This window comes from Salvelinus alpinus, chromosome 1 (genome assembly GCF_045679555.1).
Source record: "Salvelinus alpinus chromosome 1, SLU_Salpinus.1, whole genome shotgun sequence".
Taxonomy (NCBI): domain Eukaryota; kingdom Metazoa; phylum Chordata; class Actinopteri; order Salmoniformes; family Salmonidae; genus Salvelinus; species Salvelinus alpinus.
Window position 1 is genome coordinate 11,677,140 of NC_092086.1, and position 16,701 is coordinate 11,693,840.

Below are 16,701 nucleotides of genomic sequence, written 5' to 3' on the forward strand. Positions count from 1 at the left end.
TGGAGACAGTACTTTGGTCAAGGAGTCCAAGTGGAGACAGTACTTTGGTCAAGGAGTCCAAGTGGAGACAGTACTTTGGTCAAGGAGTCCAAGTGGAGACAGTACTTTGGTCAAGGAGTCCAAGTGAAGACAGTACTTTGATCAAGGTGCCTAACTGGAGACAGTACTTTGGTCAAGGAGTCCAAGTGGAGACAGTACTTTGGTCAAGGAGTCCAAGTGGAGACAGTACTTTGGTCAAGGAGTCCAAGTGAAGACAGTACTTTGGTCAAGGAGTCCAAATGGAGACAGTACTTTGGTCAAGGAGTCCAAGTGGAGACAGTACTTTGGTCAAGGAGTCCAAGTGGAGACAGCACTTTGATCAAGGAGTCCAAGTGGAGATAGTACTTCGTGCATGTAAACTATTGGCGATAAGGAAGGGAACTGGGGGGGAATTAGCCGTTGTTAGGATTGTGATTTTGGGATGAATCTCGTGTCAGGTATAGAAGCAGTGGGGAGATGTTATATGTGCATCGACCTGGGGTCTGTGACAATAGATAATGTACACTTTGATAACAGGCTTGAAAGGGAATGCAATAGAGTAGAGTAGACATGAGACAGGGGACATTATTTCCAGTCTACCTATTATATGTCTGTAGGCCTACTATGCAGCAAGTGGATAGGAGTGAATATACTCTAGATAATGACACCAACTGTATAGCATTGATCCTATCTATTCTACCTATTTCTATGTCTGTACCATGCATCAAGTGAATAGAATAGAATAGAATATACTCTAGATAATGACACCAACTGTATAGCATTGATCCTATCAATTCTACATACTTCTATGTCTGTACCATCCATCAAGTGAATAGAATATAATTTACTCGAGATGACACCAACTGTATGGAAGTTATCCTATCTATTTTACCTATTTCTATGTTTGTACCATATATCAAGTGAATAGAATTTACTGTAGATAATATCTGTATGGCATTGATCCTATCTATTATATCTATTCCTATGTCTGTATCATCCATCAAGTCATTCAGACAGTTCTGGTCATCTTACTTTTATTTAGGTAGTACTGCAACCTAGTAGAGGGAGAGGAGAGACGGATATGGGGATAGGGAGAGGAGAGACGGATGGGGGGATAGGGAGAGGAGAGACGGGGGGGGATAGGGAGAGGAGAGACGGATGGGGGGATAGGGAGAGGAGAGACGGATGGGGGGATAGTGAGAGGAGAGACGGATATGGGGATAGGGAGAGGAGATACGGATGGGGGGATAGGGAGAGGAGAGACGGATGGGGGGATAGGGAGAGGAGAGACGGATATGGGGATAGGGAGAGGAGAGACGGATGGGGGGATAGGGAGAGGAGAGACGGATGGGGGGATAGGGAGAGGAGAGACGGATATGGGGATAGGGAGAGGAGAGACGGATAAGGGGATAGGGAGAGGAGAGACGGATGGGGGGATAGGGAGAGGAGAGACGGATATGGGGATAGGGAGAGGAGAGACGGATATGGGGATAGGGAGAGGAGAGACGGATATGGGGATAGGGAGAGGAGAGACGGATAAGGGGATAGGGAGAGGAGAGACGGATGGGGGAAGAGGGAGAGGAGAGACGGATGGGGGGATAGGGAGAGGAGAGCCGGATATGGGGATAGGGAGAGGAGAGACGGATGGGGGGATAAGGAGAGGAGAGACGGATGGGGGGATAGGGAGAGGAGAGACGGATATGGGGATAGGGAGAGGAGAGACGGATATGGGGATAGGGAGAGGAGAGACGGATATGGGGATAGGGAGAGGAGAGACGGATAAGGGGATAGGGAGAGGAGAGACGGATGGGGGGAGAGGGAGAGGAGAGACGGATGGGGGGATAGGGAGAGGAGAGACGGATATGGGGATAGGGAGAGGAGAGACGGATGGGGGGATAGGGAGAGGAGAGACGGATGGGGGGATAGGGAGAGGAGAGACGGATATGGGGATAGGGAGAGGAGAGACGGATATGGGGATAGGGAGAGGAGAGACGGATGGGGGGATAGGGAGAGGAGAGACGGATATGGGGATAGGGAGAGGAGAGACGGATATGGGGGGGTAGGGAGAGAAGAGGGGGGGGGAAGAGGGAGAGGAGAGACGGATGGGGGGACAGGGAGAGGAGAGACGGATATGGGGATAGGGAGAGGAGAGACGGATGGGGGGATAGGGAGAGGAGAGACGGATATGGGGATAGGGAGAGGAGAGACGGATGGGGGGACAGGGAGAGGAGAGACGGATGGGGGGACAGGGAGAGGAGAGACGGATGGGGGGATAGGGAGAGGAGAGACGGATGGGGGGAAAGGGAGAGGAGAGACGGATGGGGGGACAGGGAGAGGAGAGACGGATGGGGGGACAGGGAGAGGAGAGACGGATGGGGGGACAGGGAGAGGAGAGACGGATGGGGGGATAGGGAGAGGAGAGACGGATGGGGGGATAGGGAGAGGAGAGACGGATGGGGGGATAGGGAGAGGAGAGACGGATGGGGGGATAGGGAGAGGAGAGACGGATGGGGGGACAGGGAGAGGAGAGACGGATGGGGGGACAGGGAGAGGAGAGACGGATGGGGGGATAGGGAGAGGAGAGACGGATATGGGGATAGGGAGAGGAGAGACGGATATGGGGATAGGGAGAGGAGAGACGGACGGGGGGATAGTGAGAGGAGAGACGGATAAGGGGATAGGGAGAGGAGAGACGGATAAGGGGATAGGGAGAGGAGAGACGGATATGGGGATAGGGAGAGGAGAGACGGATGGGGGGACAGGGAGAGGAGAGACGGATATGGGGATAGGGAGAGGAGAGACGGATGGGGGGATAGGGAGAGGAGAGACGGATATGGGGATAGGGAGAGGAGAGACGGATGGGGGGATAGGGAGAGGAGAGACGGATATGGGGATAGGGAGAGGAGAGACGGATATGGGGATAGGGAGAGGAGAGACGGATATGGGGATAGGGAGAGGAGAACGGATAAGGGGATAGGGAGAGGAGAGACGGATGGGGGGAGAGGGAGAGGAGAGACGGATATGGGGATAGGGAGAGGAGAACGGATAAGGGGATAGGGAGAGGAGAGACGGATGGGGGGAGAGGGAGAGGAGAGACGGATGGGGGGATAGGGAGAGGAGAGACGGATGGGGGGATAGGGAGAGGAGAGACGGATATGGGGATAGGGAGAGGAGAGACGGATATGGGGGGGTAGGGAGAGAAGAGAGGGGGGGAAGAGGGAGAGGAGAGACGGATGGGGGGACAGGGAGAGGAGAGACGGATATGGGGATAGGGAGAGGAGAGACGGATGGGGGGATAGGGAGAGGAGAGACGGATATGGGGATAGGGAGAGGAGAACGGATAAGGGGATAGGGAGAGGAGAGACGGATGGGGGGAGAGGGAGAGGAGAGACGGATATGGGGATAGGGAGAGGAGAGACGGATATGGGGATAGGGAGAGGAGAGACGGATATGGGGATAGGGAGAGGAGAACGGATAAGGGGATAGGGAGAGGAGAGACGGATGGGGGGAGAGGGAGAGGAGAGACGGATGGGGGGATAGGGAGAGGAGAGACGGATGGGGGGATAGGGAGAGGAGAGACGGATATGGGGATAGGGAGAGGAGAGACGGATATGGGGGGGTAGGGAGAGAAGAGAGGGGGGGAAGAGGGAGAGGAGAGACGGATGGGGGGACAGGGAGAGGAGAGACGGATATGGGGATAGGGAGAGGAGAGACGGATGGGGGGATAGGGAGAGGAGAGACGGATATGGGGATAGGGAGAGGAGAGACGGATGGGGGGACAGGGAGAGGAGAGACGGATGGGGGGATAGGGAGAGGAGAGACGGATGGGGGGACAGGGAGAGGAGAGACGGATGGGGGGAAAGGGAGAGGAGAGACGGATGGGGGGACAGGGAGAGGAGAGACGGATGGGGGGACAGGGAGAGGAGAGACGGATGGGGGGACAGGGAGAGGAGAGACGGATGGGGGGATAGGGAGAGGAGAGACGGATGGGGGGATAGGGAGAGGAGAGACGGATGGGGGGATAGGGAGAGGAGAGACGGATGGGGGGATAGGGAGAGGAGAGACGGATGGGGGGATAGGGAGAGGAGAGACGGATGGGGGGACAGGGAGAGGAGAGACGGATGGGGGGATAGGGAGAGGAGAGACGGATATGGGGATAGGTAGAGGAGAGACGGATATGGGGATAGGGAGAGGAGAGACGGACGGGGGGATAGTGAGAGGAGAGACGGATAAGGGGATAGGGAGAGGAGAGACGGATAAGGGGATAGGGAGAGGAGAGACGGATAAGGGGATAGGGAGAGGAGAGACGGATATGGGGATAGGGAGAGGAGAGACGGATGGGGGGACAGGGAGAGGAGAGACGGATATGGGGATAGGGAGAGGAGAGACGGACGGGGGGATAGTGAGAGGAGAGACGGATAAGGGGATAGGGAGAGGAGAGACGGATATGGGGATAGGGAGAGGAGAGACGGATATGGGGATAGGGAGAGGAGAGACGGATATGGGGATAGGGAGAGGAGAGACGGACGGGGGGATAGTGAGAGGAGAGACGGATAGGGGATAGGGAGAGGAGAGACGGATAAGGGGATAGGGAGAGGAGAGACGGATGGGGGGACAGGGAGAGGAGAGACGGATATGGGGATAGGGAGAGGAGAGACGGATGGGGGGATAGGGAGAGGAGAGACGGATATGGGGATAGGGAGAGGAGAGACGGATGGGGGGATAGGGAGAGGAGAGACGGATATGGGGATAGGGAGAGGAGAGACGGATATGGGGATAGGGAGAGGAGAGACGGATATGGGGATAGGGAGAGGAGAGACGGATAAGGGGATAGGGAGAGGAGAGACGGATGGGGGGATAGGGAGAGGAGAGACGGATGGGGGGATAGGGAGAGGAGAGACGGATGGTGGGATAGGGAGAGGAGAGACGGATATGGGGATAGGGAGAGGAGAGACGGATGGGGGGATAGGGAGAGGAGAGACGGATATGGGGATAGGGAGAGGAGAGACGGATGGGGGGATAGGGAGAGGAGAGACGGATGGGGGGATAGGGAGAGGAGAGACGGATGGGGGGATAGGGAGAGGAGAGACGGATATGGGGATAGGGAGAGGAGAGACGGATGGGGGGATAGGGAGAGGAGAGACGGATATGGGGATAGGGAGAGGAGAGACGGATATGGGGATAGGGAGAGGAGAGACGGATATGGGGATAGGGAGAGGAGAACGGATAAGGGGATAGGGAGAGGAGAGACGGATGGGGGGAGAGGGAGAGGAGAGACGGATGGGGGGATAGGGAGAGGAGAGACGGATGGGGGGATAGGGAGAGGAGAGACGGATATGGGGATAGGGAGAGGAGAGACGGATATGGGGGGGTAGGGAGAGAAGAGAGGGGGGGAAGAGGGAGAGGAGAGACGGATGGGGGGACAGGGAGAGGAGAGACGGATATGGGGATAGGGAGAGGAGAGACGGATGGGGGGATAGGGAGAGGAGAGACGGATATGGGGATAGGGAGAGGAGAACGGATGGGGGGATAGGGAGAGGAGAGACGGATGGGGGGAGAGGGAGAGGAGAGACGGATATGGGGATAGGGAGAGGAGAGACGGATATGGGGATAGGGAGAGGAGAGACGGATATGGGGATAGGGAGAGGAGAGACGGATATGGGGATAGGGAGAGGAGAACGGATAAGGGGATAGGGAGAGGAGAGACGGATGGGGGGAGAGGGAGAGGAGAGACGGATGGGGGGATAGGGAGAGGAGAGACGGATGGGGGGATAGGGAGAGGAGAGACGGATATGGGGATAGGGAGAGGAGAGACGGATATGGGGGGGTAGGGAGAGAAGAGAGGGGGGAAGAGGGAGAGGAGAGACGGATGGGGGGACAGGGAGAGGAGAGACGGATATGGGGATAGGGAGAGGAGAGACGGATGGGGGGATAGGGAGAGGAGAGACGGATATGGGGATAGGGAGAGGAGAGACGGATGGGGGGACAGGGAGAGGAGAGACGGATGGGGGGATAGGGAGAGGAGAGACGGATGGGGGGATAGGGAGAGGAGAGACGGATGGGGGGAAAGGGAGAGGAGAGACGGATGGGGGGACAGGGAGAGGAGAGACGGATGGGGGGACAGGGAGAGGAGAGACGGATGGGGGGATAGGGAGAGGAGAGACGGATGGGGGGATAGGGAGAGGAGAGACGGATGGGGGGATAGGGAGAGGAGAGACGGATGGGGGGATAGGGAGAGGAGAGACGGATGGGGGGATAGGGAGAGGAGAGACGGATGGGGGGATAGGGAGAGGAGAGACGGATGGGGGGACAGGGAGAGGAGAGACGGATGGGGGGATAGGGAGAGGAGAGACGGATATGGGGATAGGGAGAGGAGAGACGGATATGGGGATAGGGAGAGGAGAGACGGACGGGGGGATAGTGAGAGGAGAGACGGATAAGGGGATAGGGAGAGGAGAGACGGATAAGGGGATAGGGAGAGGAGAGACGGATATGGGGATAGGGAGAGGAGAGACGGATGGGGGGACAGGGAGAGGAGAGACGGATATGGGGATAGGGAGAGGAGAGACGGACGGGGGGATAGTGAGAGGAGAGACGGATAAGGGGATAGGGAGAGGAGAGACGGATATGGGGATAGGGAGAGGAGAGACGGATATGGGGATAGGGAGAGGAGAGACGGATATGGGGATAGGGAGAGGAGAGACGGACGGGGGGATAGTGAGAGGAGAGACGGATAGGGGATAGGGAGAGGAGAGACGGATAAGGGGATAGGGAGAGGAGAGACGGATGGGGGGACAGGGAGAGGAGAGACGGATATGGGGATAGGGAGAGGAGAGACGGATGGGGGGATAGGGAGAGGAGAGACGGATATGGGGATAGGGAGAGGAGAGACGGATGGGGGGATAGGGAGAGGAGAGACGGATATGGGGATAGGGAGAGGAGAGACGGATATGGGGATAGGGAGAGGAGAGACGGATATGGGGATAGGGAGAGGAGAGACGGATAAGGGGAGAGGGAGAGGAGAGACGGATGGGGGGAGAGGGAGAGGAGAGACGGATGGGGGGATAGGGAGAGGAGAGACGGATGGGGGGATAGGGAGAGGAGAGACGGATGGTGGGATAGGGAGAGGAGAGAAGGATATGGGGATAGGGAGAGGAGAGACGGATATGGGGATAGGGAGAGGAGAGACGGATGGGGGGATAGGGAGAGGAGAGACGGATATGGGGATAGGGAGAGGAGAGACGGATATGGGGGGGTAGGGAGAGAAGAGAGGGGGGGAAGAGGGAGAGGAGAGACGGATGGGGGGACAGGGAGAGGAGAGACGGATATGGGGATAGGGAGAGGAGAGACGGATGGGGGGATAGGGAGAGGAGAGACGGATATGGGGATAGGGAGAGGAGAGACGGATGGGGGGACAGGGAGAGGAGAGACGGATGGGGGGATAGGGAGAGGAGAGACGGATGGGGGGATAGGGAGAGGAGAGACGGATGGGGGGAAAGGGAGAGGAGAGACGGATGGGGGGACAGGGAGAGGAGAGACGGATGGGGGGACAGGGAGAGGAGAGACGGATGGGGGGACAGGGAGAGGAGAGACGGATGGGGGGATAGGGAGAGGAGAGACGGATGGGGGGATAGGGAGAGGAGAGACGGATGGGGGGATAGGGAGAGGAGAGACGGATATGGGGATAGGGAGAGGAGAGACGGATGGGGGGATAGGGAGAGGAGAGACGGATATGGGGATAGGGAGAGGAGAGACGGATGGGGGGACAGGGAGAGGAGAGACGGATGGGGGGATAGGGAGAGGAGAGATGGATGGGGGGATAGGGAGAGGAGAGACGGATGGGGGGATAGGGAGAGGAGAGACGGATGGGGGGAAAGGGAGAGGAGAGACGGATGGGGGGACAGGGAGAGGAGAGACGGATGGGGGGACAGGGAGAGGAGAGACGGATGGGGGGATAGGGAGAGGAGAGACGGATGGGGGGATAGGGAGAGGAGAGACGGATGGGGGGATAGGGAGAGGAGAGACGGATGGGGGGACAGGGAGAGGAGAGACGGATGGGGGGACAGGGAGAGGAGAGACGGATGGGGGGACAGGGAGAGGAGAGACGGATGGGGGGATAGGGAGAGGAGAGACGGATATGGGGATAGGGAGAGGAGAGACGGATATGGGGATAGGGAGAGGAGAGACGGACGGGAGGATAGTGAGAGGAGAGACGGATAAGGGGATAGGGAGAGGAGAGACGGATAAGGGGATAGGGAGAGGAGAGACGGATATGGGGATAGGGAGAGGAGAGACGGATGGGGGGACAGGGAGAGGAGAGACGGATATGGGGATAGGGAGAGGAGAGACGGATGGGGGGATAGGGAGAGGAGAGACGGATATGGGGATAGGGAGAGGAGAGACGGATATGGGGATAGGGAGAGGAGAGACGGATGGGGGGATAGGGAGAGGAGAGACGGATGGGGGGATAGGGAGAGGAGAGACGGATGGGGGGATAGGGAGAGGAGAGACGGATGGGGGGATAGGGAGAGGAGAGACGGATGGGGGGATAGGGAGAGGAGAGACGGATGGGGGGATAGGGAGAGGAGAGACGGATAAGGGGATAGGGAGAGGAGAGACGGATGGGGGGATAGGGAGAGGAGAGACGGATATGGGGATAGGGAGAGGAGAGACGGATGGGGGGATAGGGAGAGGAGAGACGGATGGGGGGATAGGGAGAGGAGAGACGGATGGGGGGACAGGGAGAGGAGAGACGGATGGGGGGATAGGGAGAGGAGAGACGGATGGGGGGATAGGGAGAGGAGAGACGGACGGGGGGATAGGGAGAGACGGACGGGGGGAGAGGAGAGTCAAATGGGGGGATAGGGAGAGGAGAGACGGGGGGATAGGGAGAGGAGAGACAAATGGGGGGATAGGGAGAGGAGAGTCAAATGGGGGGATAGGGAGAGGAGAGTCAAATGGGGGGATAGGGAGAGGAGAGACGGGGGGGATAGGGAGAGGAGAGGCGGGGGGAGAGGGAGAGGAGAGGCGGGGGGAGAGGGAGAGGAGAGGCGGGGGGCGAGGGAGAGGAGAGGCGAGGGGAAGAGGGAGAAGAGTGTGTGTGTGTCCCTTCTCCTACCCTTATCTGAGCTCACAGATAAAGAGAGGGAGAGAGAGGGAGAGAGCGGAGGAGTGAACAGAGGAGGGAGACATGAAAGACCAGAGAAACGCTGAGACTGGAGAAAAACCTTACCCTGGGGCATGGCATAGATCACACACACACACACACACACGGCAACGCTTCGGAGCAAAAGTATGAGAAATACCCAAAACGTGTGTGTGTGTGTGTGTAGAGGCGGTGGTTGTAATTACATGTCTCAGGTCTTGTTGAATCAGGGCTTTTCTGAAAACACATTCCTGGTTCTCTGTATGTGTGTATATGCACAGATATATATGTGTGTGTGTGTGTGTACATACAGTACCAGTCAATAGTTCGGACACACCTACTCATTCAAGGGTTTTTCTTTATTGTTACTATTTTCTATATTGTAGAATAATAGTGAAGACATGAAAACTATGAAATAACACATATGGAATCATGTAGTAACCAAAAGAAAGTGTTATTAAACAAATGAAAATATATTTTAGATTTTAGATTCTTCAAAGTAGCCACCCTTTGCCTGGATGACAGCTCTGAACACTTGGCATTAGAGATGTAGAAGGTCATGGCATAGCGGTTCACACAAGTGTGCTAAAATACATTTAAATCACTTTTATTTAGACATTCTTTAGTAAGTAATACTTAAATGCTAAGTCTAGTTGTCTTATTTTAATGATTTAAATAAAATAGGGGGGGGGGGTGTGGTGTTGCACATGTCACCATTAATATCCACACTATGAGGAGATGTGATGTAAAGTCCCTCTTTATAACTCACCTGTATATTCACCATTAATATCCACACTATGAGGAGATGTGATGTAAAGTCCCTCTCTATAACTCACCTGTATATTCACCATTAATATCCACACTATGAGGAGATGTGATGTAAAGTCCCTCTCTATAACTCACCTGTATATTCACCATTAATATCCACACTATGAGGAGATGTGATGTAAAGTCCCTCTCTATAACTCACCTGTATATTCACCATTAATATCCACACTATGAGGAGATGTGATGTAAAGTCCCTCTCTATAACTCACCTGTATATTCACCATTAATATCCACACTATGAGGAGATCTGATGTAAAGTCCCTCTCTATAACTCACCTGTATATTCACCATTAATATCCACACTATGAGGAGATCTGATGTAAAGTCCCTCTCTATAACTCACCTGTATATTCACCATTAATATCCACACTATGGGGAGATGTGATGTAAAGTCCCTCTCTATAACTCACCTGTATATTCACCATTAATATCCACACTATGAGGAGATGTGATGTAAAGTCCCTCTCTATAACTCACCTGTATATTCACCATTAATATCCACACTATGGGGAGATGTGATGTAAAGTCCCTCTCTATAACTCACCTGTATATTCACCATTAATATCCACACTATGAGGAGATGTGATGTAAAGTCCCTCTCTATAACTCACCTGTATATTCACCATTAATATCCACACTATGGGGAGATGTGATGTAAAGTCCCTCTCTATAACTCACCTGTATATTCACCATTAATATCCACACTATGAGGAGATGTGATGTAAAGTCCCTCTTTATAACTCACCTGTATATTCACCATTAATATCCACACTATGAGGAGATGTGATGTAAAGTCCCTCTTTTTAACTCACCTCCACATTCATTTACTATGTTCTTTCTGTGTTGCTCATTTCCCAGACAGTCCATTATGTACAATAACACTAAATATGATTAGTGAATAATGTAAGATTTTAAATCCCAACAGTCTTTAAAATGACATTCAGGAGCAAAAGGTTTTCAATAGTTGTTTTTAAATTCATACAAACAAAATATGAATTGGAATATAATATTGGAATATAACTAATAACATTAAATAACATTGGAATATAACATTTAATAACAATAACTTAATGAACTCAGTGTGACATTGATGTGGCAGCTCTCTTATGCTCTGCTATTGGACGATTCTAATTCGTACATTGGTCACAAATAAAGCTGTCCCCAGGAAAAATGTGAACACAACACATGAGACCACGTCCAGCACTGCTCACACCTAATCCAGTCCCCACCTGTGACTGAAAACAGGGGGACAGATCCCAGTTGAAAAGCGCTCTCAAAAACGTAGCTAACTATCTAGCTATATGACATAAAATGCTATGTAAAATAGCCTCAAAAACGTAGCTATATAAAATAGCCTCAAAAACGTAGCTAGCTATCTATAAAATGCTATTTAAATAGCTAAAAGGCTATAAAGTAACATTACCTCTAAAGCTATCAGTCACTAGTGGAAACATTTACAACTGCAATGAAGTTATGTTATCTTTTTAATGTATTTTACCTCAGACGATCTGGTAGTAAGGTTGCTAGCTAGCACTCTTAGCAGCTAATGCTAATTAGCTAGCATTTACCGCTAGTGAAGTCGCTAACTAGTAAGTTAGCAGAAACTATCCCTAACGGTGCTCGTCATTGTCTAAATGGCAGGTAGAATCACATGTATAACCATAAAGGGGTAACTAGCCAGGAGGGGAGGGGGTGGCAAGTTGCCCCAAACACACTCATCCAACATATTACTACTTTACAAAAAACTTATCTACATTTTTTCTCTCAAAAAAAGTGGATTATTTATCTTAGGGCTTTCCTACTTGTATATTTAACATTTTAAAAAGTATAGATCCAACTTAATGGGAATATGTACAACTACAAAAAATAAATATAAATTTACCACCAAATCATTTTGTTGAAATATCTCCAAAAGTTGGGATGACTCTTGAAATGTTTTGTTGAGCGAGAGCAGTGTCAGCCAGGACAAGTGTAGGGGAAATAATTGTGACATCTTGTGGTGTTAATGTGAATTACAGGTGGAGGGGGCTAGTTACCCCCTAGTACCCTAAACAACATTTTATTGTATTAAATCATTATGGTCTATAAATTGCACGTATGGGCTCTGACTTACTTAGAATTAAATACAAATGAAACAAAAATAACTTACTAGTGCCATTGAATTTAATTTCAGAATTCATTTTTAGAACCAGGATTTTAACCAGTATGTCTACAGGCTCATGTGATGGTGTCTGGAGAGCAGGACAGCGATGGAGAACATCCTCTCCTCACTTTCAGAGCCACTGGGGATGATTAACACCCTTTTGGCCGCTCTATCCAGGCTGGGCAGAGATGCAGAGTTATTTGATCTATAGGTAGGCCTAAAGGCTTTTAGGCAAAAACAACCCAATCAAAACAGAAAGCTGGGAATATGCAGGTCTATTGGGCTAAAATCAGTTATGGCCTATCCTATAGATAATAGAACAAGTTTAAGAGATCGGATTTTTTGTTTATAAATATTTAAACGCTACACATACACACTTAGTTATTTATTTTCAGATTCCACACTCCCTTTCTTGCTACTCATCTTTGTAAGACACATCGATTTAGCACCTGTGTGTTTTATCGGTTTCTTTATTAAAATATTTAGCTTACTCCATGACAGCTAAAGCAAGGGGCTGTAGCAGACTACAAATGGATGCTGCTGGGCAGGGCGTTCCCTCGCTGCTGGGCAGGGCGTTCCCTCGCTGCTGGGCAGGGCGTTCCCTCGCTGCTGGGCAGGGCGTTCCCTCGCTGCTGGGCAGGGCGTGCCCTCGCTGCTGGGCAGGGCGTGCCATCGCTGCTGGGCAGGGCGTTCCCTCGCTGCTGGGCAGGGCGTTCCCTCGCTGCTGGGCAGGGCGTTCCCTCGCTGCTGGGCAGGGCGTTCCCTCGCTGCTGGGCAGGGCGTTCCCTCGCTGCTGGGCAGGGCGTTCCCTCGCTGCTGGGCAGGGCGTTCCCTCGCTGCTGGGCAGGGCGTTCCCTCGCTGCTGGGCAGGGCGTTCCCTCGCTGCTGGGCAGGGCGTTCCCTCGCTGCTGGGCAGGGCGTTCCCTCGCTGCTGGGCAGGGCGTTCCCTCGCTGCTGGGCAGGGCATTCCCTCGCTGCTGGGCAGGGCATTCCCTCGCTGCTGGGCAGGGCATTCCCTCGCTGCTGGGCAGGGCATTCCCTCGCTGCTGGGCAGGGCGTTCCCTCGCTGCTGGGCAGGGCGTTCCCTCGCTGCTGGGCAGGGCATTCCCTCGCTGCTGGGCAGGGCATTCCCTCGCTGCTGGGCAGGACATTCCCTCGCTGCTGGGCAGGGCCTCGCTGCTGGACCTAAATTGGAAGGTTGAGAAGGCCGACGATCCAGCCTTTGGGAATCTCACTCCAGACTCCATACAAATCGGGCACGCTCCGCTCACATATTCCATCCAAGAATGAAACGCTCTGAACCGACAATCTGACAGCGCTCTGAATTTACAAAACACACAGAGAGCACTCTGGCACTCCAGAATGAATTTATGAACACACATAATTACAAATCATTTGTACACTGTGTAACAGTATAACTTTAGACCGCGCCCGTGTCGGGGCGAGGGGACGAACCAGGGACCCTCTGCACACATCAACAACGGTCGCCCACGAAGCATCGTTACCCATCGCTCCACAAAGGCCACGGCCCTTGCAGAGCAAGGGGAACCACTACTTCTAGGTTTCAGAGCAAGTGACGTAACTGATTGAAACGCTATTAGCGCGTACCCGCTAACCAGCTAGCCATTTCACATCCGTTACAACTGCAAATTGACGACAGATATAATATTTGACTAAAACATAATCATTTCAAACCTTGCTTACATTTGTATACGACCACGTCTCTCTATTATGAGTGGGAATACTTGGGAACAAATTTCCAAAATGTAAATAAATTGTAGCCGATTTGATGGTAAAAATAAATACAAATGCATATAGATAATTATATATATTATTTTATTACTTGGGAGGGGGGGGGGGGGAAATAAACCCCCTCTCGGGCCTACAGTTGGGGAGCCCTGCACTAATCCATGCGAGTGCATGAACAGGGAGTCCTCTAAAATGAATGTTAACTACCGAGTAGATTTAGAATGTAAACTAACGCGTAGACAAGACATTGTTACGGGTCTATAGTCAGCAGTGTTTCCGCTGTCACTTCATGACCTGGGACATTGGTTCTTATACTTTAAAATGTCTGGTGAGGTTAACGGCCTTAAAATGTAGATTTGTTTTTAAATGTTTGAGATGTATTGAGATGTGTGGGTGTTTTACATCTCCTGCGGTCTATTAAATATGAACTACTTCCTTATTGACTTCAGCTCTGTGCTGCTGAGCGGTTTCTGTCCTTCTTGCCATTCTGCCAGTCTCTTGATTTATAGTACAGTATAAAATGCTTTTGTCATCTGTTTTGCCCTTGGTGTCTTAACCACATGGAGTGGCATGTGTGACAAAGAGAACACGGTGGAGGGAGAGAGAACGAGAGTCAGAGATTCAATAACATGACGGTGCGCAGTAAATCACCTGCTGGGTCCAACATGTAGAATCGGCAAGAAAATGTATTCAAAATGGGGGCCAACATTCGGTGGTCAGAGGCGATGGGACGGACACCCGCTGCTAATCACAGCTGGTCCACGACTCACAGCGGTCCGTTTTCTCTTTAAGAGACAACATGAGTCAGATATTAATACATCACTTTATTAGTTCACAAAACGGGGTTTTCAAATAGTTATAAAACAGGAAAATCTTTACTGAACATCTAGAACTGTACAAAAAAACAAACAAAAACAAGAGACAGTAAACCAACGTCCCAAATGGCACCCTATTCCCTACATAGTGCACTACTTCAGACCAGAGCCCTACATAGGGAATAGGGTGCCATTTCAGATGCAAACTAAATCATCCAGTGACCGAGGCAAAGTGTCAAAACAAATTTTAAATCATGTCAGAAATATCTAGAAAAACTAGTTGATTTGCTGATTACACATGACATCGTTGAAGTAGTTTGTGGTGATGTCATAATGAAGGGTGATGTACAAAACAAAGTCATCAGCGATTGGATCATCTCTAACCAATCAGAGTATCAAAACAAAGATATAGCCACATCTGTTCTGGCTCTGGTCCCAGACACCGACGGGTTGGACCAATCAGACGGTCTAGTATGGATTTCCATTCTAGAAATCGTCGGGGAGTTTGGGTAGCCAGGCAATACAGCAGACCTTTTGTAGAGACGATTAGTCATCCCTGTTTAAAATGATCCAGCCGGGTTGCCAGGCCCGTCTCTGCACTAGCCAGCTTCTGCACAGACAGTCACAACAAACATATCTGGCATCCTGGCCAGCAATGACTGGCACACCAACTGAAATTCAAACAGACCATCTGTATCCGAAATGGCACCCTATTCCCAATATAATGCACTACTTTTGACCAGAGCCCACCCTGTCTGCATGTTGTCAATCAGATGGACATATGTTTTCACATCAGGGAAACACAGCGTTTATTTTTACATTGACAATGTAAATGTATATGTTTCTATAGTAGGAGGTCAGAGTGCAAAACATCTAGAGAAAAAAATAAGAATTGTGTCCCAAATGGCACCCTACGAGAGAGAGAGAGAGAGAGAGAGACAGAGACACAGAGAGAAAGAGACAGAGAGAGACACAGAGACAGACAGAGAGACACAGAGACAAACAGAGAGAGACAGAGAGCGAAAGACACAGAGAGAGAGACAGAGACAGAGAGAGGGAGAGAGACAGACAGTCACAGACAGACAGAGAGGGAGAGAGCGAGTCAGAGAGACAGACAGAGACAGAGAGAGATATATCTATATAGAGTTCCATCTAGAACACAAGCAGAGTTCTGGGTAGGTACCATAACATCACTATACAGGCAGTAGTATATAACGAGGGTCCAGAGTAGGCTTGGCCGATATACCGTATACGGGGGTATTTCAAAATACCCACGGTATGATTTTCCATACTGTAAAATGTTTAAAATAATAATAATAATTTGAAATAGAGTCCTTTGTGTGGACTTCTGGTAGTAACGTACGCCCCAGTATGGTACAGAAACAGCATGGAAGTGTGGATACCGCCCAACCCGAGCCCAGAGGTTTCCCTGGTTATGTCAGGAGAAACCCCTGGCCATGTACATGTTGTATAGACTGTCAAAATAAACTTCATTTCAATCCCCACAACCACTGTGGTCCTGCTACGAAAGCTACAGACCTCAACAACCCCACCTAGTGGACACACACGATCACTGCAGTCCAACTGTTACCAGGAGTGATCAATGAATAACAATTAATTCATTTCAATACATTCATTCTAATTCCACGTTGTGAAACCTCCGCAAAATACAAAACCTGCAATTCTGACCTACTGAATGAAGTCTACAACAGAACACATGAATAAAGGTTCGTAGTCTGTAGCTCAGCAGCTTCTCCCAGTGGTCTACAGACTACTTTAAAACAGGTCTAGAATAAATTAAAACTTCCTTCTCCTTCTTTCACATAGTGCAAAACAGATTTATCAACAGGCTTAACGTGTTGTGTCAGGGAGAGACTTCATTAAAGGGCCAGAAGGTGAGCGCCAACAGGTATAACACATTATAGTGCATCTATAGGAGCCCTTATGATGCATCGTAAACTCGTGACGTCATAATGGCTTTCGATAAGGCCACTTATCAACGG

General features: G+C 51.2%; 1 protein-coding gene across 1 annotated transcript in view; it reads right to left on the reverse strand.

Moving 5' to 3' along the window:
• Positions 1–14,694: 14,694 nt before the first annotated feature.
• Positions 14,695–16,701, reverse strand: part of clcn7 (chloride channel 7) — a 56,468-nt gene continuing 54,461 nt past the window's right edge. Inside the window, exon 25 of the mRNA XM_071393145.1 lies at positions 14,695–16,701. This exon is cut by the window's right edge and continues 778 nt beyond it. The gene's annotated coding sequence lies outside the window, so the exon portion shown is untranslated.